The sequence below is a fragment of the Balaenoptera ricei genome, chromosome 10 (assembly GCF_028023285.1).
Source record: "Balaenoptera ricei isolate mBalRic1 chromosome 10, mBalRic1.hap2, whole genome shotgun sequence".
In the NCBI taxonomy this organism is placed as follows: domain Eukaryota; kingdom Metazoa; phylum Chordata; class Mammalia; order Artiodactyla; family Balaenopteridae; genus Balaenoptera; species Balaenoptera ricei.
In genome coordinates, this window is record NC_082648.1 from 80,706,443 (window position 1) to 80,729,549 (window position 23,107).

Below are 23,107 nucleotides of genomic sequence, written 5' to 3' on the forward strand. Positions count from 1 at the left end.
GGTGGTGGGGGGCAAGATAGGGATAGGAGATCAAGAGGTATAAACTATTACGTATTAAAAAATAAGCTACTAGGATATATTGTACAACACAGGGAAGGTAACCAATATTTTATAATATAAATGGAGTACTACCTTTAAAAATTATAAATCACTATGTTATATACCCGTAACTTATATAATAACGTACATCAACTATACCTCAGTAAAATAAAAAATCACAATATCACAGTCATCCATTTCATTAGATTGTAAGCTCCATGAAGATCCATTTTCTCTCTTGTTCACCACAGTATCCCCAGAGCTAGTGCAGGCTTCTCCGTACATGGGATTCTCTCAATAAACATTGGCATAAATGACTCGATTTTGAATACGATAATTGTATTGTTAATTATCTATTGCTAGATAACAAACTGCTTCAAATTTAGAAACTTAGAACAACACACATTAATTATCTCATGGGTCCTATAAGTCAGGAGTCCAGGCAAGACTTTGTTGGGTCTCTACTCCAGGGTCTCATCTGAAAGCTGCAATCACAGTCTTGGCCAGGGCTGCAATCTTAGCTCAAGGTTTGACTGGGGAAGGATCCACGTATAAGCTCACACGATTGTTGGCAGAATTCAGCTCCTTGAGGGTTGTTGGACTGAGGGCCCCGGTTCCTTGCTGGCTGTCAGTTGAAGTTACCTTCAGTTCCTGCCACGTGGGCCTCTTCACGGGGAGGTTCATAACATGGCCACTTGCTTCATCAAAGCCAGCAAGGAAGAGGGTCTTTTAGTATAACTGAAATTAAAATCCTATGTAATAAACTGATGTACATGTAATCACATACATTCCATTACCTATTGATTAGAGACAAGTCACAGGACCTACCCACACTCAGAGGGAGAGAATTATACAAGAGCATGGATTCTAGTAGGCAAAGATCATTGGGGTCACCTTACAATCTGTCTGCCTCTGTGATTCACCAAATACCCTTATCAAATCAGCTAAGCTGTAGCCATTCTCTAAAGAAGGCCAGACAGTTAATGTCTATGAAATGCCAGAGAGTTCTCATTAGCTCAGCCCTTATTACCCAAGTCCCTGCTACTGTCAAGTTACATAGGGAAGCAAAGGTCATCTTAAGATAAAAATATTCACTAATATCAAACTTGCTCCCGCTCGAAAAACACTTCTCCTCTTAATGCTAGTACATGTCCTCTTACACCTCATTTTGCCAGAGTGCCTCCTGCTAATTATGTGAGTCTGCAATGCAAATACAATCAAAACCAATTGCACGGGCACTTCAAAAGAAAATTATTTGAATTATCAGAGGCTTAGGAGAGGCCCTTGGGAAAACTGATGAAGCTCTCAATAATTTTGTAAAAATATTCTTATTTGGATCATGTTGGGAAATTTGAGTATGAAATATTATGTATCCTGCTGTCATACCATTTTTGGAAAAATATTATGAAAAAATGTCAGCAAAATATTTTTTTTCATTCTAAGAAAGTTGCCTAGATGCAAAATAAAGTAACCTAACCTTAAATATAAGAGAAAATAGTATAGTCCCATAATTTTATTTTATTTTTATTTGGATCTCTTGTGGCCTGGGTTCAAATCCTAGCTATGTCAATTACTAGCTGTGTGATAGGCAAGTTAGTTTTTGTGTGCCTCAGATCACACATCCGTAACATGGAGATGCTAGTAATAATAGTACCTAAATCACCTTGTACTTCATTTGACCCTAACGACAACCCAGGAGGCCAGTGTTGAGGCAGGTGCCTTGACAGGGTTAATGACTGTGATTGGGTAAGATGACCAGAGGTCCCTTTTTTTGCCTCCAAAATGCTGGGCTTCAGCAGCATGAACCAGAGTGGCCAACTAATTAAGGTCAGGGGAATCCACACACTTAGGATAACCTCCTCATCTAAATGGTTTTTGAAAAAGTCCATCTAACATGAATCCACATAAAGACCAGATGATATACAGTGCACCTCACAAGATATAAGAGCATTTAAGTAACTTTCAGAAGGTCAATAGATTAAAAGTGGTGTATTCAGAGCCAGGTGTAACTAACTCCAAAGCCCACTTTGATGCTTTTTTCATACCCTTCTCTTTGTACAGCCCCGTAGATAGCAGGATGAGCACCAGGGAAGAGTGGTCCAGAATGGGAGAAATGTCCAGCACTCAGAAAATAAGGGTCAGATCCATAGCCAACCCCAGAAAATCACTAGCCTTGCTTCCCTGCCCCCTCCTCTTCCTCAACTAACCCTTTCATTCCTTAGCTCTCTCCTCCCTTCCCCATACCTCTTGTGTTCCTCCAGGCTGCTGCTTAAGAAGGTTTTTGAGATCTCAAGGGTAGGAAAAAAGAAACAGTCTAAATCAAAAAAGCAAATAAACATTGCACCATCTTCCAGCTGTTCTATCTGAACAGAGAGAGGAACTCAAAGCAAGGCCCAGGAGTGTTGAGTTCATTTTCAAAGCACATATAGTGTTCATTCTTAATAAACCAATGGATGGAGTGAGACAGAATGTAGAGAGACTGAGGGAAGGGTCACTGCTTAACAGATCAATGCCACGAACAGAAGCAGCTGAGTCCACACGCGTGCAAACAGATTGAGGTGCTGCTTGGGTCTAGGAAGGATCAACAGTACCTTTGGAACTTACGGTTCCGAGCATGAAGCCTGGCCTTCCCACTTGAAGCAAGTCACCGAGTCTCTTCTTCAGATGTGAGGTAGAGAATAATCAAACTCCTTAGAGGCCAAGCTGAGAATGGAAAAGAAAATGAAATGCTGAGATCCAAGTGGTATTGCCTTGGAAAATAATCATTGTGAGGGAAGGGAAGTATTATTCCATAGCTGGTGCTGGGTACAACCTGAAGAATGAAATGAATTCATGCCACTGTGGAAATATTTTGATTCCTCTTTGACTGAAATGAAAAGGACTATAGATAACATGCTACATGGTATTGAATGGTAAGGCGTGAGAGACAAATCTCGTGAACAGAAGTACGCAGAGAATTCCAAATCCTGAGGATATATTACTCTTCTCAGTACAGTGATGAAGGGGGATTAGAGAATATTTACACCCCAGAAACCTCAAAAAACAAGGAACAATAACTATCATCCAGGTGGGTCAACTATCTTAAGTTAAAAAATTCTTATCTCTAACAATCCTGCTCAATACATTTTCAGTATTTAAGGGTAAAAAACTCTCCAATATAGTTAACAATGTATTACACATTTGTTTAAACTCTTGAAAATAGAACCTTTGATCTTGAGTCTATAATGTCTACAAAGTTTGCAAGACATGTTTGTTACATACATTAGATTATAAATTATGTGTATTAGAATGTTAGTTAAATTAGATTTTCTCACTGTCTCAGATCACATTCCCTAGAAGCAGAGCCTGAGACAGGGTTTGGGGTGCATACGGTTTAGTGAAGGAGGACTCAGGAGAAAGAGTGAGGGAGAAGGACAGGGCAGGAGGAGGAGCTAAGCACGGGGAGGATCTCAGCCAGAGATGAACTTCAGGATGATTCCACGGGGAAGCACGGCAGCATAAATAGCATCGCAAAGCTGATCCCACCTTGAGGCAAGGGGGCCAGCCTTTTGTACCCCATGTCAATCAGTCACTGGCTGCTGGTTATGACCCAGGCGTCGGGAGGGGCATAGGTGTAATTTCCTGGGTGGAGTGGCTCCCTTTGGGCTGAGGGCAATTCTTTGGAGAAGGATGTATCTGTGAATGCTTAGCAGCCCAAACTCACAGCACCTGGGGGATGGATGCACGAGTCAGGAGAAGGTGTGTGGCCAGTGGGCCAGCAGCATCCAGTACACTCACAACAGCTGTGAAATAAACTCACCTGCCTGCGATAAGCAACCCCATACCTAGACCCTCCCTAGCCTTCTATTAAGGAATCTCATCACTATCAATATGGTATAGATTTCTTGGGGGTCAGTCACTGGTATTGTCTTTCTCCATTTAAGCCTGTTTGAAATAAATACTTTCTCTGGTAGAGTCAAATCTAAATATAATGGGAATCTTCATTTTTCCACAGACAAAAGCAATTCAAGATGGATAAGAGTAAATAACAATTTAAAAAATCAAACACTGAAAAACAGGAAGAAGATCTAATTAAATATTCATCATCATTCTCAAAGGAGGATGGTTTTTTAAGCCTGGATGTAAGGAAAAAATCATAAAGGAAAACATCAGCAGGTTTTACTGCATAAAAGCATAAAACTTCTAACCATCAGGGGAAAAACAAAACCAACTCTGCATAAACAAAATAAAAAGGTAAACAACAGAAAAGAATATTTCTGCAAATGTGAAAAAAAAATTCCTTGACAAATGATGGTTGCTAATTCAGCAAGGGTAAGATTTTCACAGCATGCTTATTGGCCAGATTCTGGAATAAAATCTGCACCCAGCAAAAGGGATTGAAAAGAGATTAAAATATCTTTTTTCAAGTGCCATACGTGACCAGCTATAACCTTGGGCAGCTTACTTCATTGTTTTTTATCTCAGTTTCTTTATCTTTAATGTGGAGATAATAATAGTGTCTACCTCTTTTTTGTTATCATTCTTAGGGCTGCAAGAGCCAGACGTCCTACTAGGAATTAATTGTCCATACTTATAAAAAGAAGAATTGTTAGAAAGAGAAGAAGGAGCTACAGGGGGTGACAGAGCAGAAGTATTAGGGAAGAGTAAGTGGAGATGGAGTTGACAGAATCAGGGCAGCATATCTAACTAGGTTCCACCACGCTCTGGCATGAAATTATCTTTGGCAGAGCTAAAGCTCTACAACTTAGGCCAAGGAGTTGTCAGAGGACCCTTGATGCCCATGGAGAATTCCTTCTTACCTACTTTGAGAGAGACAAGCTTTCTTTCTTCTTCTCTGGCTCCCTTGCCATTAGGTGCTGTCATACGACCAAATTCTAGCTTATGGAGTATGAGTGGGAGTGACGTGTGCCATTTCTGGGCACACACACATCATATTCATCTATGTTCTCCATTCCTTTTCAACTGCTGGAAACTGGATGTGGTGACTTTACCTGGGCCACGCAGATGACAACAGACCCTAACACAGGGCAGAGCCACTAGATGGAAAGAGCTTGAGTCCCAGAATTACTCTGTGGAGCAGAGCCACCTAGAATACCCACACTGGATAGTTTCATGAGCAGAAAACAAACTTCCTTATTCATGCCACTAAATTAATGGGTCTTGTTACAATTAAGTCTACACTCATTCAGCAATGTTGAACTAAGTCTACTGATAAATGCCACTTAAAGCCTTTCCTATGGAAACACCCAAGGCACACCGGAACCGTGACCCTACCAACAAACAGCAGGAGACAATACATGTATGTGAAAGGCTACACATACAGTTTGAAGGCTGCTGCCAAAAGGGTTTGGCTCCAAACATTTCCCGTCTTGGCCTGCAATAGGGGCTGGCAAACTTCTGAAAAACAGGACAGATAGGAGATACTGTAGATGGCTTTGTGGGCCATACAGTCTCTGTTAAAACTGCTCTGCCTCTTTGTAGCACAAAGGCCATCATAGGCAATACCTAAACGAATGGGCATGGCTGTGTTCCAATTAAGTGATTATTTACAAAAACAAGGTGTAGGCCATATTTGGCCTGCAGGCCATAGTTTGCTGACTCCTGACCAGAAGGACCCCTGGAATTCCTGTTGTTAGAGAATCATTTGTTTGGCCTATACTTAGCAGAGTCTTATTAAAATGTACACATAGGCAGTAAACCAAACCGTAAAAGGTGGCATTGTTTGTAGCCTTACATTGTACCTGATTGTCTTGAAGAAGCTATATTATAATGGGTTTGACATTCCTGATCAAGAGCCTAAAGTTAACCATTTATAAAAATGATGGGGCTTCCCTGGTGGTGCAGTGGTTGAGAATCTGCCTGCCAATGCAGGGCACACGGGTTCGAGCCCTGGTCTGGGAAGATCCCACATGCCGCGGAGCAACTAGGCCCGTGAGCCACAACTACTGAGCCTGCGCGTCTGGAGCCTGTGCTCCGCAACAAGAGAGGCCGCGACGGTGAGAGGCCCGCGCACCGCGATGAAGAGTGGCCCCCGCTTGCCACAACTAGAGGAAGCCCTCGCACAGAAACGAAGACCCAACACAGCCATAAATAAATAAATTAATTAATTTAAAAAAAAAAATGATGGGTGTCATATTTAATCAATTATTAACTCTTTAACTGCCCAGTTTAAAATTTCCTAGACTAGATAAGCATCAATTTAACAGGACAATATTGAAAATGCTCTTATCAATTTTATTTAGGATACTACTAGCTTTTCAAGATGGTGCCGAAAGTGAGGAAGGAAACCCCTGTCCCTCCCAAAGCTGAAGCCAAAGCAAACACTTTGAAGGCCAAGAGAACAGTGCTAAAAGGTGTCTTTAGCCACGCAAAAAAAGATCCACACCTCACCTACCTCCTGACGGCCCAAGATACTGCAGCTTGAAGGCAGCCCAAATATCCTTCGAAGAGCACCCCTAGGAGAAACAAGCTTGACCACTACACCACTGTTAAGTTCTCTCTGACCACCAAATCAGCCTTGAAGAAGACAGAAGATGACACACTGTGTTCTTTGTGGGTGTCAAGGCCAATAAGCACCAGATCAACCAGGCTGTGAAGAAGCTCTGTGACACTGACGTGGCCAAGGTCACACCCTGATCAGGCCTGATGGAGAGAAGAAGGCATATGTTCGACTGGCTCATGACTATGATGCTTTGGATGTTGCCAACAAATGGGATCATCTCAACTGAGTCCAGCTGGCTAATTCTAAATATATATATATATAAATATATATATATAAATATAGATACATATATATACATTCACCATGAAAAAAGATATCTCTAGAGAAAGTTATGATTGAGTCATTGATTGACTGGCTGATAAGGGTACTTGAGATACATTATCTCCCATCATCACAATAGCTCCTGATGTGCCTTACCAAGGGGAACACTGAGGCCCAGAGAGGTAATTTTCTAAGATCATCCAACTGATAGAGAGAGATGTGCCTAGCTTCAAAGCTTCTATTCTCATACCACTGCCTCCTGGCTAGAAGAAGAAAGGGCATGGGCAGAGATTTTGATGGAAAACTAGAGGCTGGCCAGGAGAGGAGGCCACTGGGCTCTGGACCTGGAGGGATAGGCTTATGTGGTCAAGAGTATCAGGAAGCAGAAGCTTGACCACTGTGTGTTGTTAGTGGGTCATAACATGAATAACTGGCTGAATATTCCAAGTGTGGATTGTTATAAGTACAACATGTAGCCTACAAAGAGCAGCTATGAAATTATTACATTTACTGAGTACTTACTATGTGACAGGCAGCATGCCAAATACTTTTCATGGACCCTATCATGTAATCTTCACAATAACCCTTTGAAGTAAGTACTATTATTATTATCTCCATTTTATAGTTCAGGAACTGAGGCACAAAGAGATTTAAGCAACTCGTCTAAGGTCAAAAGGTTTAGAAATGGCAGAGCTAATATTAATCTTGTCAGGCCTCAAAGCTCACATCTTAATCCCTTACACTATGCTGTTTCCTAAAACAGCAAATAATAAAATTTCACGCTATAATTATTCTTATCACTGTTCCGGTTCATTTCTCCAGAGAACTCTATCATAATCTGCAATGATGCATATTTTTGCTTTCTTTCTTGTCTCTTTAACTAAATAGTAAGCACTATGAAGACAGAACCCATGTCTATTTTATCCAACAGGGCCTAGTGCCTAGTACAATGCCTAGCACCTCACAGGTATTTGGTAAATTTTTGCTGAATGAATTAATGGGTAAATGATATGCCAACAGGGGAACTCAAGTTGGCATAATATCTGTGCAGTGCAAAGTGGTTCTCTTCCTATTAAATGTCAAAACAAAGAAACAAACAAACAAAAAAAACAAACGGGGCTTCCCTGGTGGCGCAGTGGTTGAGAATCTGCCTGCCAATGCAGGGGACACGGGTTCGAGCCCTGGTCTGGGAAGATCCCACATGCCACGGAGCAACTAGGCCCGTGAGCCACAACTACTGAGCCTGCGCGTCTGGAGCCTGTGCTCCGCAACAAGAGAGGCCGCGATAGTGAGAGGCCCGCGCACCGCGATGAAGAGTGGCCCCCACTTGCCGCAACTAGAGAAAGCCCTCGCACAGAAACGAAGACCCAACACAGCCATAAATAAATTAATTAATTAATTAAAAAAAAAAAAACATATACGTCACATTTAAAAAAAAAACAAAAAAAAAAAAACAAACGAACCAGAGTTGAAACCATCATGCATTACTGGTGGGGATATAAAATGGTGTAGCTGTTTTGGAAAACAGTTTAGTGGTTCCTCAAAAGTTAAACAAAAAAGTTACCATATAATCCAGCAATTCCACTCCTAGGATACTCCTGTGTATACACAAAAGAATTGAAAGCAGGGACTCACACAGATACTTGTACACCAATGTTCACAGCAACATGATTCACAGTAACCAAAAGGTAGAAACAACCCAAACGTCCATGGATGGATAAACAAAATGTGGTATATACATACAGTGGACTATTATTCCACTTTAAATAGGAGTGAAATTCTGATACATACTGATGAATCTTGAAAATATTGTGCTAAGTGAAATAAGCCAGACATAGGACAAATATTGTATGATTCCACCTACATGAATAGGCCAGTTCATAGAGGCAGAAAGTAAAATAGAAGTTACCAGGCGTTAAGGGAGGGTGGGTGGGGACTTTTTTTTAATAAACACAGAAATTTCAGTTTGGGATGATGAAACCATTCTGGAGATGGATAGATGTGATGGTTGCACAACAATGTGAATATACTTAATGCCACTGAATAGTTAAAATGGTACATTTTGTGTCATGTATATTTTACCAAAGAAAAAATCTCCACACGACAGAAGATGTGAATTTGCATTTGCCATCACGTAACTCTGAGGTCAGAGAGAATAGCAGGAGCCCTAGGAGTCCATGGGTCTCAGAGACAACAGCCTTCCTCAGGCCAAGGATACTGGTGTCCGCACTGCAGAGCCCAAGAGGACCAGGAGACGAGAGTGAATCTCTGGCAATACAGATGATACTTAATTCTGCTTGACAGTTAAAATTCTGCGCCTTCACCAACAGCTCCCAGGACATGCTCAGTCATTACAATACTGTCCTAGGCACCGGGAGTGGGCATTTCAGTGCAAAGTGAATGGTAAACTGTGAAGATTCACAAGACCCTGAGGAGGAGAAAATTTCCATAGGGTGGGATGGGAACAGAGATGTTTCTTTTTTTTTTGGCAACACCATGTGGCATGCGGGATTTTAGTTCCCCCGACCAGGGATCGAATCCGTGCCCCCTGCAGTGGAAGCGTGGAGTCTTAACCACTGGACCTCCAGGGAAGTCCCCAGAGATGTTTCTTTTAACCACCCCTGGTTTCCACCAATCCCCCAGTGAAAACGGATTGAAGGCTCACGTCAGAACCCACTGAATGAGAGAACATTGTCTGAGTGAGTCTTATTGATGTCAGAGACTACTGAACATTGCCCATAGTACCATAGTACTTTTTTGCCACTAATACCCATGCATGAATTAGCTTGCTAAGAAATAAGCAAGCTAATGACTTCCCATGACCAGAAGAAAGGTTCAGATGAATAAATTTTGTAGGGGATAAGGACGTGGTTGGGAAGAAGAAAAGGTAGAACCAAAGTGGGCAGAGCCAGAGTGAAGCCCGAGAGAGTTGGAGGCCGGGGAGAGGAGGCCCTGAAATAACAAAAGGGATCCGTGAAAGAAACCTCAGAGGGCACAGAAGTTGAGATCTTGATTCTTTCCAAACTGTAATGTTGTCCATGAAATTGAGCCATCCCTACTCCACAGACAGGTGCCCCTTCCTACCTAAACCCGGGGCCCCCAGAAGGGGCCTGCAGTCATCGGTACATTTGGGCAAATATCTCTCTTGCTTTTCTGTCTCATAGATGAATATAGGTGGCACAGTGTAATGCTAAGAGGAAAGGTGTCAGCACTTTGGAGCTAGTCTTGGAGATGAATGCTGCTTCTTTAACTTACTGGCTTAGAAATTACTTACCTCCCATGAGAGTCAAGTTCCTCATCTATAGAATAGTTCAACTATTAAGGTAACACCATATGCCATGCAATAATACCTGTTAGGTAAGCAGGTAATACCTACGAGAAAATACCTATTAAGGTAATACCTAATACCATGACCAGCACACAGCTACATGTTCCATAGATGATCACTTCCTTCCCTCATCTGTAATTCTAGTCCTGCACTCTGCCTACCCCAAGTGAGCAGAAATTGCCAAGTTTCATTCATTGTGCTGCCTGGCTGTGAGCCGTCAGAGGTCAGCGCCTCTCCTTCCTCTTGCTAGCACTGTCACAATTTGCATCCTTTATTTTCGTGCTGCCACCTCCCTACCGCCCCCGAGGATCTCTAAGGACTTGGCAGACTCCAGAGGGGAAACATAAACCATTTTTATGTTACCAAAAGGGAAGTTAGGACACAATGAAAGATTAGCGGTTTTTCCAGAAAAAATTTAAGAGAAATCCCAAATTGTCTTCCTTTCCCACAGTCCACCCCACTGTTTGAACTGCTTCCCTGGACACCAAATGAAAGCAGCTGGCAATCAGGGACCATGGTCCATAGGGAATGCTTATCAAGGGCTGGCTGGGGTCAGATTTTCAGTCATCTCATATTCTGAAACCCTCTCAAACCGCCTGTCGTGAATGACAGCAGTTTCAGCACAAGAGTCACTTCATCCTGAAACAATTGCCAAGCACCAGGTGTACCCAGCCTGTGGCGCTGGATACGAGTGAGTGACGTGCTTCCTCTGATTTACATCCATCCCTTTGAGGAAACGCTCCTTGCTAGGTGACGTTAACCTCCTGTATCAGCCTCTATTTTTAGCCTCTGAATGAGTGATGAATCAGGTTATAATCTGACAGTGTCCTTAAAGACATACTAAAGTCAAATTAAATTACAGTGCCTCAGGGCTTCCCTGGTGGCACAGTGGTTAAGAATCCACCTGCCAATGTAGGGGACACGGGTTCGAGCCCTGGTCTGGGAAGATCCCACATGCCGCAGAGGAATTAAGCCCGTGCACCACAACTACTGAGCCTGAGCTCTAGAGCCTGGGAGCCACAACTACTGAGCCCACGTGCCACAACTACTGAAGCCCACGCGCCTAGAGCCCGTGCTCCGCAACAAGAGAAGCCGCCCAATGAGAAACCCGCACATCGCAACGAAGAGTAGCCCCCACTCGCTGCGACTAGAGAAAGCCCGCGTGCAGCAAAGAAGACCCAACGCAGCCAAAAATAAATATATAAATAAATTTTTAAAAAAATTAGAGGGACTTCCCTGGTGGCGCAGTGGTTAAGAATCCACCTGCCAATGCAGGGGGCACAGGTTCGAGCCCTGGTCCGGGAAGATCCCACATGCCACGAAGCAACTAAGCCCGTGTGCCACAACTACTGAGCCTGCGCTCTGGAGCCTGTGAGCCACAACTACTGAAGCCCACGCACCACAACGAAGAGTAGCCCCCGCTCACCGCAACTAGAGAAACCCCGCGCGCAGCAATGAAGACCCAACGTAGCCAAAAATTTAAAAAAAAAAAAAAAAAAAAATTAGAGTGCCTCAGACATCACACATATTTCTAAAGAACAGAACCAGAATGCATTATCCCTGCCCATTTTCAATCCACACCCATTATAACCTAAATTATTATTATATATCCCATTTTAAATATATCAGATGGTTAAATATGACTCTAAGATTAAGTTTCCTCCAATTTTAATCAAGCCTCACAAACGAAGGCAGCTCATTCCAAAAGCTGCAGATAGAAATGATTTCTCTTGAATATTATCATTATGCTGTGAGCTCAGACACTGCTGGTAGAATCAATACTCGCGATCATTCAGATACACCTGGGGCACCTACTACATGGCAGGCACTGCCTCGGGCACTGGGGAGACAACGGCAAACAAGAGCAAGACATAATTCTTACCCTTGTGGAACTAGATTAGTGAGGAGCTAGATATTAACCAAATAATCAAATAAGCAAATGGTTAGGATTGAGTGCTGAAATTATGTTATTAAGTTTCTGATTCTCTCTCTCTCTCCATCCATCTCTTAGCTCTGCTATCTTCTATTTGGTTTCCTCTTTCAGCATCATCTCTCTATGTGACTAAGACAGCCACTTGCAGCTCCTGATGATCCTAAAGGAACAGTTGTCCCTCGAGCTCCAGCGAAGTCCCAGAGAGGATGCTGATTGGCCTGGTTCAGATCACATGTTACTTCCTATAATGGTATGGAGAACTGGGAAAGTAATATTCTGATTGGCCAGCCCAGGTCACATGTGCACTCAAGGTGGAGAAGGGAGGGGTGGTGTTAGTGTCCCTGGTACCATATGGCTAAGCAGGATTCCTAGGCATGGGAGACAGTAGTTTCCCAAGTGAAAGGATGATGGGCCAATGAATGTTTGTCCACAGCCACACAGAGGGTCACAGGATGAGTCAGCAAGGAAGAGAAGCCATGACCCAGGAGAGAAACCAGAAAGTCACAGTGCTAGAGGCCAGGAGAGGAAACTATTTCAAAAAGAAGGAAGCAGTCAACTCTGGTGAAAGCTGTTGAGAGATTAGTAATGAGGACAAGGAAATGAACTTTAAATTTGGAAACAAGTAAACAAACAGAAATCCACCCCTGACGGTGGTACTCTCAAACTCATCTTTCTAAAACGAATCTGATGTTACTCCCTTGATTACAAAATTCAGCTGCTCATCACCAGGTCCTTAGCAAGGTACATTGGCCCACTCCTTCCTAGCACGGCCTCTACCTGCTCTCATCCGCTCCCCACTCCTTTGCCCGTGCTTCCTGTGAGCAGTGACCACAGATGGTCCTGCCTCTCTGAGCAGCCCCTGCTCTCCAGGTCTCTGCCCACAGTTTCTCAGACCTGCACTACCCTTCCTTTGCTCCTGGCGGATGCCGCACCCCTGACCCAGCCCTGATTCCATCTCCATACAGTGCTGTTTGAGCCACAAATCCCCTCCTTAGATCTCTAATACAGCACTTCTCAGATTGCATTAGAATTGTTTTCCTATTCATGGCACCTACTAGACTATGAGTGAGATCCTTTACAGTTGGGACTTTGTTTTGGTCATCTATATACTCAGCACAATACCTAATGGACAGTAGGTGCCTACTAGGTATTTGCTGAGTAAGTTCCCTAAAGACAAACAGAAGTTTTAACTACTCTTTAAAAAAAGCAAAGTTAAAATATATCTTTTGAGCCTGAATGCATATACAAGTTCCCCTCACTCAAAAAATCATTAAAAAAGGTACAAAAACATGAACACTCCTGTCATCGGTTGAATAGTGCCCCCCCCCCAAAAAAAAAGGTATGTTGGAGTCTTAACTCTCAGTACCTCAGAATGGGACCTTAATTGGAAATAGGGTCTTTACAGAGGCAATCAAGTTAAAACGAGTTCAGTTGGGTGGGCCCTAGTCCAGTATAACTGGTATCCTTATAAAAAGGTAAAATTTGGACATGGACACAGACGTACACAGAGGGAAGACCATGTGAAGATGCAGGGAGAGCACCACGTAAAGACAGAGGATCGGAGTGATGCGTCTACAAGCCAAGGAATGCCTGAGGCCACCAGAAGCTAGGAGAGAGGCCTGGAATTGCTCCTTCCCCAGCACCTTCAGAGGGAGCATGGCCCTACTAGCACTTTGATTTTGGACTTCTGGCCTCCAGAATTGAGAAAATAAATTTGTCATTTTAATCCATGCAGGTTTTGGTGCATTGTTTTGGCAACACTAGGAAACCAATATATCCCCTGACATAGAGGAAGCCCAAAATGTATTTTTTTCGTCACTTTGGCACTCTATAAGTTGAACTCAACTCGTTATGCTGAAAATTTTTAAAATACAGGAAGAAAAATAGCACTCTCCTCAATTTTGCCTAACAGGGAATTAAGAAGAATCCCCAAAGACCTCACTTTAATCAGGTTTAAATTAATCTACACTTTGTATTTATAGTAATATTAAATTAACCAAATGCATTTTAAAAATAATATATTCTGAAGGATGGATATTGGATTATATTAATTAGAGTGCTCTATTTTTATTTAGTAAAAGAAAGTTATGCATTTTCTTCTGCTCATTTTATAACTCTGGGTGAGCTTCATAATAAAATAATATAGTCTATTAATTAAAAAATACTCTATGAAAACGATAAAGTTCTGGAGTGAAACAGTGAGATAGTGTGATGGTTAATTTTATATGTCAACTTGACTGGGATAAGAAATGCCCAAATAGCTGGTAAAACATTATTTCTGGATATGTCTGTGTGGGTGCTTTCAGAAGGGATTAGCATTTGAATTGGGAGACTGAGTAAAGAAGATCACCCTCACCAGAGCAGGTGGGCATCACCCAATCCGTTGAGAGCATGAATAGAACAAAAAGGAAAAGGAAGGGCAAATGTGCTCTTTGTTTAAGCTGGGATGTCCATCTCCTCCTGCCCTCAGATATTGATGCTCCTGATTCTTGGACCTTTGAACTCAGCCTGAATTACACCACCGGCTTCCTTGGATCTCCAGCTTGCAGACAGCAAATCAGGGGACTTCTAGGCCTCCATAACCATATGAACCAATTCCTATAATAAATCTCTTGAGATATATATCTATATATATCCATATATCTTATTGGTTCTGTTTCTCTGGAGAACCCTGATTAATACAGATGGGGAGGTGGCAGAGAAATTATCATTGACTTAGTTGAGTAGAGAAGAGAAAAGTAGAGAAGCTGAGCTGATACTCTGGGGAGGCATTAGTCAATTTAACCAAGAAAACAGAAGCCACTTTAAGTGTTTAAACAGAAGGAATTTAATACAGGGGATTGGTGACACGTAACAGAAGACCTAAGCACCAAACAGAACAATGAGGCAAACCTGAGATGAGCAATGGAAGGAGCCACTACTGCCTTTAGGCTAGAGCAGGTTTCTCAATCTTGGGACTATTGGTATTTTGTGCCAGCTGATCCTTTGGTGTGAGGGGTTGTCCTGGGCATCATAGGATGTTTAGTCTTTATGTCTGGCCTTCAGCCACTAGATGCCAGTAGCACCCCCCGCTCACCTAAGCTGTAACAACCAAAAATGTTTCCAGACATTGCTAAATGTCCCTTGAGTAGAGGGGGTGGGGAGTAGGCAGAAACGTCCCTGGGTGAGAACCACTCAGCTGGAAGGACAAAAGGAGGAGGTGGTGTTACTGGAACTTAGGTACAGGGTCACCCAGGAAAAGCTGGAACCATGAAGCAAGAGGTCCATCCAGTGAGAGTTAGAGACATGGAGAAGAGGCCTCAGGCAGAGAGGGAGAGGGAGAAATACCCTGGCTTCTTTCTTATCCCCTCAATCTCCTGCGGACTGGCATTGGCCTTCTGAGATACAGAGCAGAGCAAGGGAAAGGCAAGGAATGGTTCTAAGGGTGCAGAATCAGTGCAGGGATTCCCTTAAAACTTTAGCACTGAATGAGGACAAAAATTTAAATTCGAGGTACAACTTTGAGACTGGTGTCCATTCAATGTGCCAGATCCCCAGATAATTGCTACATATTATACAGAGGCAATTTACTGTGAAACCAAAGAAATCCCTCGTTTGCATGGGCCCCCTCCAAGGTGCCAGAAGGGCTCTAGTAATGTGTTCAATGGGGTCTCATGTTTTAGTAAAATTTGCATCACATTTCCCCTCGTGTTGGGTGGAACTGGAGTGGGTGTGGGCACTTTGGAGATCTGGTTAAAGGAAAGTTGAGATGGTATCAGCACTGCCTTTGGACCTGAGCAACAGGAGCTCCTGCCCTGGGCCTTACACATCAGAGAGCCTCACTGTGGCTCTCCTCCTGCTGCACCCCTCCCCTCTAGATGAGAAGTCTGCAGGGTCCAGGGGCTGTGCCCACCGGGAATTTACACCCTCCCCTTCTTCCCATAATTTGAGTACCCAGGACTACAAAATTCCCTGTCCAAATGGTCCTGAGCCCGCTCCCAGGATCTACATGGGCCTCTCCCCTGAGTCCAGACTTCCAAGAGTGGACCATGCTATAGGAATGCACACCCCTAGGCCCAAGAAGTGGCCAAGGCACAGCAGTTTGCTGGAGGCTATGGACAAAGCTTGGTTGTATGGACTGGAGTGTCCACATATGTGAGAGGCCCTGCAGGGTGCAGAAGGGAGCTAGGTAGGAATGGGAAGAGAAGGGGAGTCATAAATAAGCAATTTTTTTTTTCAAATTATATCCAAAGTAGCAATTCATAAAGAGGAAGAGATAAGTTTTGAATAGAAGTAAAGAATAAGCTTCTATATTGTTTGATATCTGTTTCTTCTTGATCTAGCATAAAATACTGACATCATAATCCACCAGAACAATGGGGCTATCAATGACAAACTGGTTAATGAGGGTCATTAATTCAAAAAGTATTGAAGATTAGTCCCTGTGCAAGAAAACTTGAAATATGCATAAAATCTTACAGCTTATATATGAAAGAAAGCTGATGTAGGATTTCCCAAATTTGACAACAATTTAAAAAAATTACATGATTTACCAGTAACAAGTTTTGAGGTTGAAAAACCTTTTCTAACATATCAATAAAAAAAATTTATTCAATCACGCTAGAGGAAAGACTGAGTAACCTTTTGGTAGAAAATGATAATACAAAATCATTGTCATAAGAAGTGTATAGAGGTATGTCACCAAACAATAGAGAGGATATTAGATGTGTCAAGCCATCAAATAATGAAGATATTATTTTTCTAGATTTTTGTAGTATTTGTCAGCTTTTTATTTGTATTTTATTTATTTATTTTTTGGCCATGCTGCGCGGCCTACGGGATCTTAAGTTTCCCAACCAGGGATCGAACCCATGCCTCCTGCAGTGGAAGTGCGGAGTCTTTACCACTGGACCACCAAGGAAGTCCCTGTCAGCTTTTTAAATTTTGTGACTGGCTGTAATTTCTTTTCCCATTTTATGTAAATATTCGACTTCATTGTTTACAATTTTGCATTCTTTTTCCTAAAGAAGGAGCCCACCTCCCTCTAAATTGTATAAGCTTTGGTTTCCACAAAACCTGGCTCTTCTCCGGCATCATAATTTATTACGTGAGTTGTTTGGGTGTGGAGAGGTGAAGCAAGAGGGGCTTGGGGCCTCTGTCTGGAGAAATTTATAGAAAATTATCTGAATGGGCAGCTCATCCTGACCCCCAAGATGTCAAGATGTATTATTTCAAGGTAAGTGAGTCAGTAACTGGCATTTCCCAAACGCCATTTTCAGATGACTGAATTACATCCTTGCTTCTCCTTGTCTTTGTTCTGTAGTCATGGTGGCAGCTGATGATAAGAGAGTGAGGTGGATGAGGGGCAGATGACTGTTTAGCTGTGACTCCACAACCTCTCACACGGTAGAGAACAAAGAAAGACAATTTAAAAAGAAAAAAAAAAAAAAAAAGCCCACCAGAACACGCCTGCAATCCTGACAAAGAGCTGGTATCCGTTTGGGAGCCCCAAGGGCAATCCCAAAGTAGACAAAGCAGGGGTGTGGGTGGAAGGTCGTAGGAACCAAAGCGAGGTGGTTTCATTTGTGAGCCTACAGGCTGCAGAGCCATGACTCTTCGTCTCATTGAACAAAGAACAGGGATTAATTCTTAGTATGTAATTTATGATTTCTTTTAGAAGGAAGACATGTCACCCTGAAGCGTAATAGGTGTCTGAGTGCTCACATCTCTTCAAGAATAGTTACTGGGATTTGCGGATGTAATTTCTACGTAAGTTGGTGTAGTTCAGGGACTTGTAAAAGATGGACTGGCCAGCGCAAGGCCGCCTGTTCATTTTCCAGCAAAGGTTTTTTGATTCCTCAGAGACTTTATGGTTAAAGTGGGTTGAACACAGGCTTATTATCACTTCTCCCTTCTACAATCCCAATAACATGACTAAAAAAGAATAAAATAGGAAAAATCCACAAGGACAAAAAGAATGAGAGATGATGGCAGCAGACTAGAGATCCAACAATTCTGGAGACTGTAGTACTGGAAAGTGGGACTCAGCAGAAAGGGAGAGGTGGATCAGAAATACTCCCCCTACCCCTATCACTTTTAGGCCAGAACAGAACTCTCACAAAGTAATTCTGAACTGATATATTATGAGGCTATTTTCTTTCATAATATGAATCACCTAAGGTTAAAGAATGGAGAGCTTTCATTTACTAAATAGAGCGAGTTAATCAGGAGCAAGTCAGTTGTTACCCCAGATCCACCCTCTGTCCCTGGCCAAGAAGTTCTCTTTCTGGAGAGATGGAACCAGCAAATCTGGATTCAGAGAGGCCTTAGGTGAGATGTCAGACCGAAAGCAGACGTAAAGATGGAGTCAGCTGTCTCCGAAACACATATGCTGAAGGAAGGGGGGGGTCAATTTCCCCAGAGGAAAGTTGGGGTAATAGGGACAACAGCTCATACATACACTATGTGCGGGGCAGTTTTTGAAACACTTTATACACATTAACTCATTTAATTCTCATAACAACCATATGCTAGAGGTACAATTATCATTTTATTTTATATACAAGGAACTCAAGGCACAGAGAGTTTAAGTACATCCTCCAAGGTCACACAGCCAGTAAGTGGCAGAGGAGGAGATGAACCCAGACAGTCTGGCTATATTGACAGGGAGACATAGATCCTGGGTGGCAAAACTGCAAAGGCCTACCACAGGGAGAACCGTGACTTATGTTCCAAAATTCTCATAGATTGTGTGGGCTGTATGCAGTTTTATCATATTTCCAGTAGGTACAATGCGAGACAAGCAAATGACATGCCAAGCTCATTTGTTTTGAGCAGATCCTTTTCTGCAGTAGCAGGTCCCCCTATAGCTATAGGTCTACAGTAGCCTGATTAGTGACCCCCCAAAAGATGTCATGTCTCAATCCCTGGAACCCGTTACCTAACATTGTAAAAGGGACTCTGCAGGTGTGAATAAATTAAGGATCTTGAGATGGGGATCCTCCAATCCTCACAGGACACTTCAGTTTCCTTTGTACTTCCTCAGCTCAGACCACTAGGTGAGGGGCTCACAGACTAGACACCCCTCTGCAAATACCACACACAGCCCACATCATGATTCCACTCACTGGTAAGAACCTGCTGACAAAGGTGAGTGGGATCTCAGATGGATCTGTCTCTGAGCTGCGACATCAACTGAAAGTTGGCACTGATTACACACCACACAGGATACAGAAAGCTCTCCTGTTAAAAACAGGATAAATATATTACATTTGTAGAGCTCAAACTCTGGTACAAATGGATTTTGTTCAGGGACCAGAATTTCTAGAGTGCCAAAGATGTTGCTGTGGTTTTGAGGAAAGAATCATGAATAAAGCTTGGCTCAGCCATGTCTATAAAAAGGATGAAACTTTATTAGTCACGGATGGGGACTGGTGTGTGATCAACAGTCCACCTATTCTCTTGGTAGAAATCATGTCTATTCGTGTTTAAGCGATTTTGATATAGTAAATTATAATCCTAAAATGACCTTTGTAGCTGGGGAAGGAGGGAGGAACACCACTGGGACACGTGAATGAGCCACCAGAAACTTGAGCAGATAGAAGCAGCAAATAACATAAGCCAGGAAGGGGGCCAAGCAAATCACTTGTCTGAGGGTACGTCAATCATTTCAGATCTGCAAGAGGACTGTGAACACAATGCGTTCCTTAGACAAGCAGAAGGTTACTGGGTGCTCCCGTAAGTCAACCAGGAAAAGATACACTCAGCCAGGAGCTGCAGAGAGGCATCTGAAAGGCTATGACTGCTAGAGGAGCTAGGCTCAGACCTCGACTTAGAACACTGATAGGAAAAACATAAGGTACATGGTCTCTCCATCCCATGCCCATGGCAGACATCACTAAGTGATCACTGCACACTTTCCTGCTGAAGCCAGAGGCAACCTCAGAATCTTTCTTAGCACAGATCTCAGTCCTAATACTTATTGATCATAGTTGACCGGCAAGATAAAATCTTCTTGCTATCCCTGGTTTAGAACAAGAGGTAAAGGAACCAAACGTTGGTTAGAATAGAATCTGCATTAGTATCTTTTTTTTTTTTTTTCAATTTTTTGGCTGTGCTGCGCAGCATGTGGGATCTTAGTTCCCCGACCTGGGATCGAACCTGTGTCCCTTGCAGTGGAAGGGAGGAGTCTTAACGACTGGACCGCTAGGGAAGTCCCTGCATTAGTATCTTGAAAAAGCACTAGGGGCAAGTTGGGTAGAACAGAAAGATCTGGGCAAGAAAAAAAGAAAGGACTTCAGGGGCTGAAGCCAAGGGGGCATCTAGGAAGTTGCAGGAGATGACACTAGCCAGGCTGAAGTCTGGATGAAGAACTTAGCAAATACTTCCTCATGTCTCTATGGCCTTAATGGGGTCATGTGCCCATCCTGAACCAATCACTGTAGTCAGATGTGGGCTTTGCTGATTGGTTTCAGTTAATCAGAGCCCACCTGTGGAGCGAAGGGCATTCCCACCTAAACCTCATGACTAAGAGTCGGGGAGAGGTGGCTCCCCTAAGGAATTGGGGTACTCCTACCATGAAGGAAGAGACTTAATGCTGAGGAATAAACAATAGGTGTTACCTACACTAGGTAGGATTTACAAGGACTGGAGTTGGAGAGCTCTTCTTGAAGGGCAGGTGAGGCATCCATAAAGTAGGTGCAGTGTGGCCAAAAGCCCACAGAAATAATTTCTGGGGACCAGGTGAGTTCTTTCCTCCTCTAAAAAGACCTAAGGGACTTCCCTGGTGGTGCAGTGGTTAAGAATCCGCCTGACAATGCAGGGGACATGGGTTTGAGCCCTGGTCCGGGAGGATCCCACATGCTGCAGAGTCACTAAGCCCCATGTACCACAACTTCTGAGCCTGCGCTCTAGAGCCCATGAGCCACAACTACTGAGCCCGCGTGCCACAACTACTGAAGCCCGCACGCCTAGAGCCCATGCTCCGCAACAAGACAAGCCACCGCAATGAGAAGCCCACACACCACAACGAAGAGTAGCCCCCGCTCGCCACAGCTAGAGAAAGCCCGCGCACAGCAACGAGGACCCAACACAGCCATAAATAAATAAATAAATAATAAATTTTAAAAATAAATAAATAAAAATTTAAAAAATGAAAAGACCTAAGAATCCATACCTGCCACAAAAATGAGGAAGCAAGTTTAGATTGCAACTCAGAATGTCCCCAGACCTACCAAAGGCACCAACTTGAATTTCCTGGGCTAAGCACTTTAGGCCAACTTTCCAATGCCATATGAGGGTGACGCTTTGGAACCAGCCAGGAACTAGGTCCTACAGCCGAAAGACCATAACAGCAAGTGCTTTCTACAACCCTGCAAAAACCCTGTGTTTGTAATTTTGCTACCCTGGATATTTCCCCAAAGTGCGCAGCAACAAATTCCTGAGGTCTGACCATCCCAAGTGCTTGCCTTCTAGAAAAGGAAAGAAGAAGGAAACTGAGGGATTGTGTCCTATTTCTTTGTCACTCCTGGAAACAGAAAATCTCCCAGGGCTGGAGAAGGGGATGGCAGCTTTGAAAAGAAAGGGAGTTTGGATATTTAGGATGCATGGAAAAGAGGAAAGGTGCAGAAAGGCAGTAATGAGAAGCAGATTGTGGGTTCAATGGGCAGAAAACCCATGGGTTACAGAAGAAGAAGAATTTGTAAATAAGAAGAAGGCCATCAATGGAAAGAAAGCTGTAAGTTTGCTGCAGTTTCTTTACAAATGGCATCAGTTATGGTAGGTATCTTTCAGGTATAAGCATTAGAAAAACTTCCCCAAATTGGCTTAGAAAGAAAAATAATTTATTAGCTCATGTATTTGAAAGGGACAAATGTAGAATGGATTTTGGGCGAGATTTGATCCAGCAACTCAAAGGATTCTATTTCTTCCCGTCTCTACTCTCTTCATCCTAAGGCTGGCTCTTCTCATTGTTGCCAGATGTCTACCAGTAGCTCCTGGGGGAAAGGTGACATGCTTCCTCATTAACATCAAACAGAAGAGAAAGGACTCTGTGCCCCAGAATCCCTATCAAAGGACCACTGATTAGACTTGCTTAAGTCCTGTGACTGTCTTTGAACCAATCACTGTGTCTAGGGAGAGAGAAATCAGGTTGTAATCAGAGGTGGCTGTGGAGCCCCTCACATCAGTTCTGCATGGCTGAGAAGGTGCAAGAGATGGTTTCCTAAAGTAAGTAGGTTATTGTCATCATGAAGGAAGGGGAATAGAGGCTGGACAGCCAACAGCAGGTCTCCTCGTATCACACTTACAGAGAAAGGAGGAATGTATTTAGAATAAAATCAAAGATAAAGGCAAAAATAGCAAAATAGATAAATAGATAAAGAGCAAAAATCTCTCTTCTGGAAGTGACTTTTGCTTTAAAAAAAAAAAAAAAAAAAAGCTGATGACTGGAAGAGAAGGTATGATTGTAGCCATGCTCAGCTGGCTAGCAGCTGCTCCATCAAATGAAATGAGACACAGAATAACAACTCACATGAATAATCTCCGAAGATGGATCTTGATATATATATATATATATATATATATATATATATATATATGTATACACACTTAACCCCACGTTCTTAGAAGGACTCAGGGGGCACACCTCAAAGAGGGAGTTAATGTTCTGTTAAGTTCTTGCTTTATTTATTTACAAAGATGGTTTCTCCCTGAAACCTAGCACTGTATTAACATTCTGCATGTTCATTGTGGTGAAGGAAGATGGATCACTATTCATTCACTATTAAGTCACTGAAGTATTTCCCAAGTTAAAAAAGACATATAATTAATAATGGTAGAGCAGCCCAGTTAGAAACTCTAACAAGGTATGTAACATGGAAGCTAGAGAATGAGAACAGTCATTCCTTTGTGCCTAGAAGAGAACAGTGAGATAGATTCAGTAGCATGATGATTGTTCAATAGATCTTTTTTTTTCTCTTTGGTTCATGCCAAGGGTCCATGAGGCTGAGAGAGCCAATGTATTTATCTGAAACAGAATTCTCCAGCCACTACGTCAGAATATAGC

At 42.8% G+C, this 23,107-nt stretch overlaps 1 protein-coding gene and 1 pseudogene across 1 annotated transcript in view; one reads left to right on the forward strand and one right to left on the reverse strand.

Moving 5' to 3' along the window:
• Positions 1 to 23,107, reverse strand: part of TMCC3 (transmembrane and coiled-coil domain family 3) — a 439,356-nt gene that overhangs the window by 320,774 nt on the left and 95,475 nt on the right. The gene's annotated exons all lie outside the window — the stretch shown is intronic.
• LOC132373778 (large ribosomal subunit protein uL23-like) lies at positions 6,302 to 6,767 on the forward strand (annotated as a pseudogene).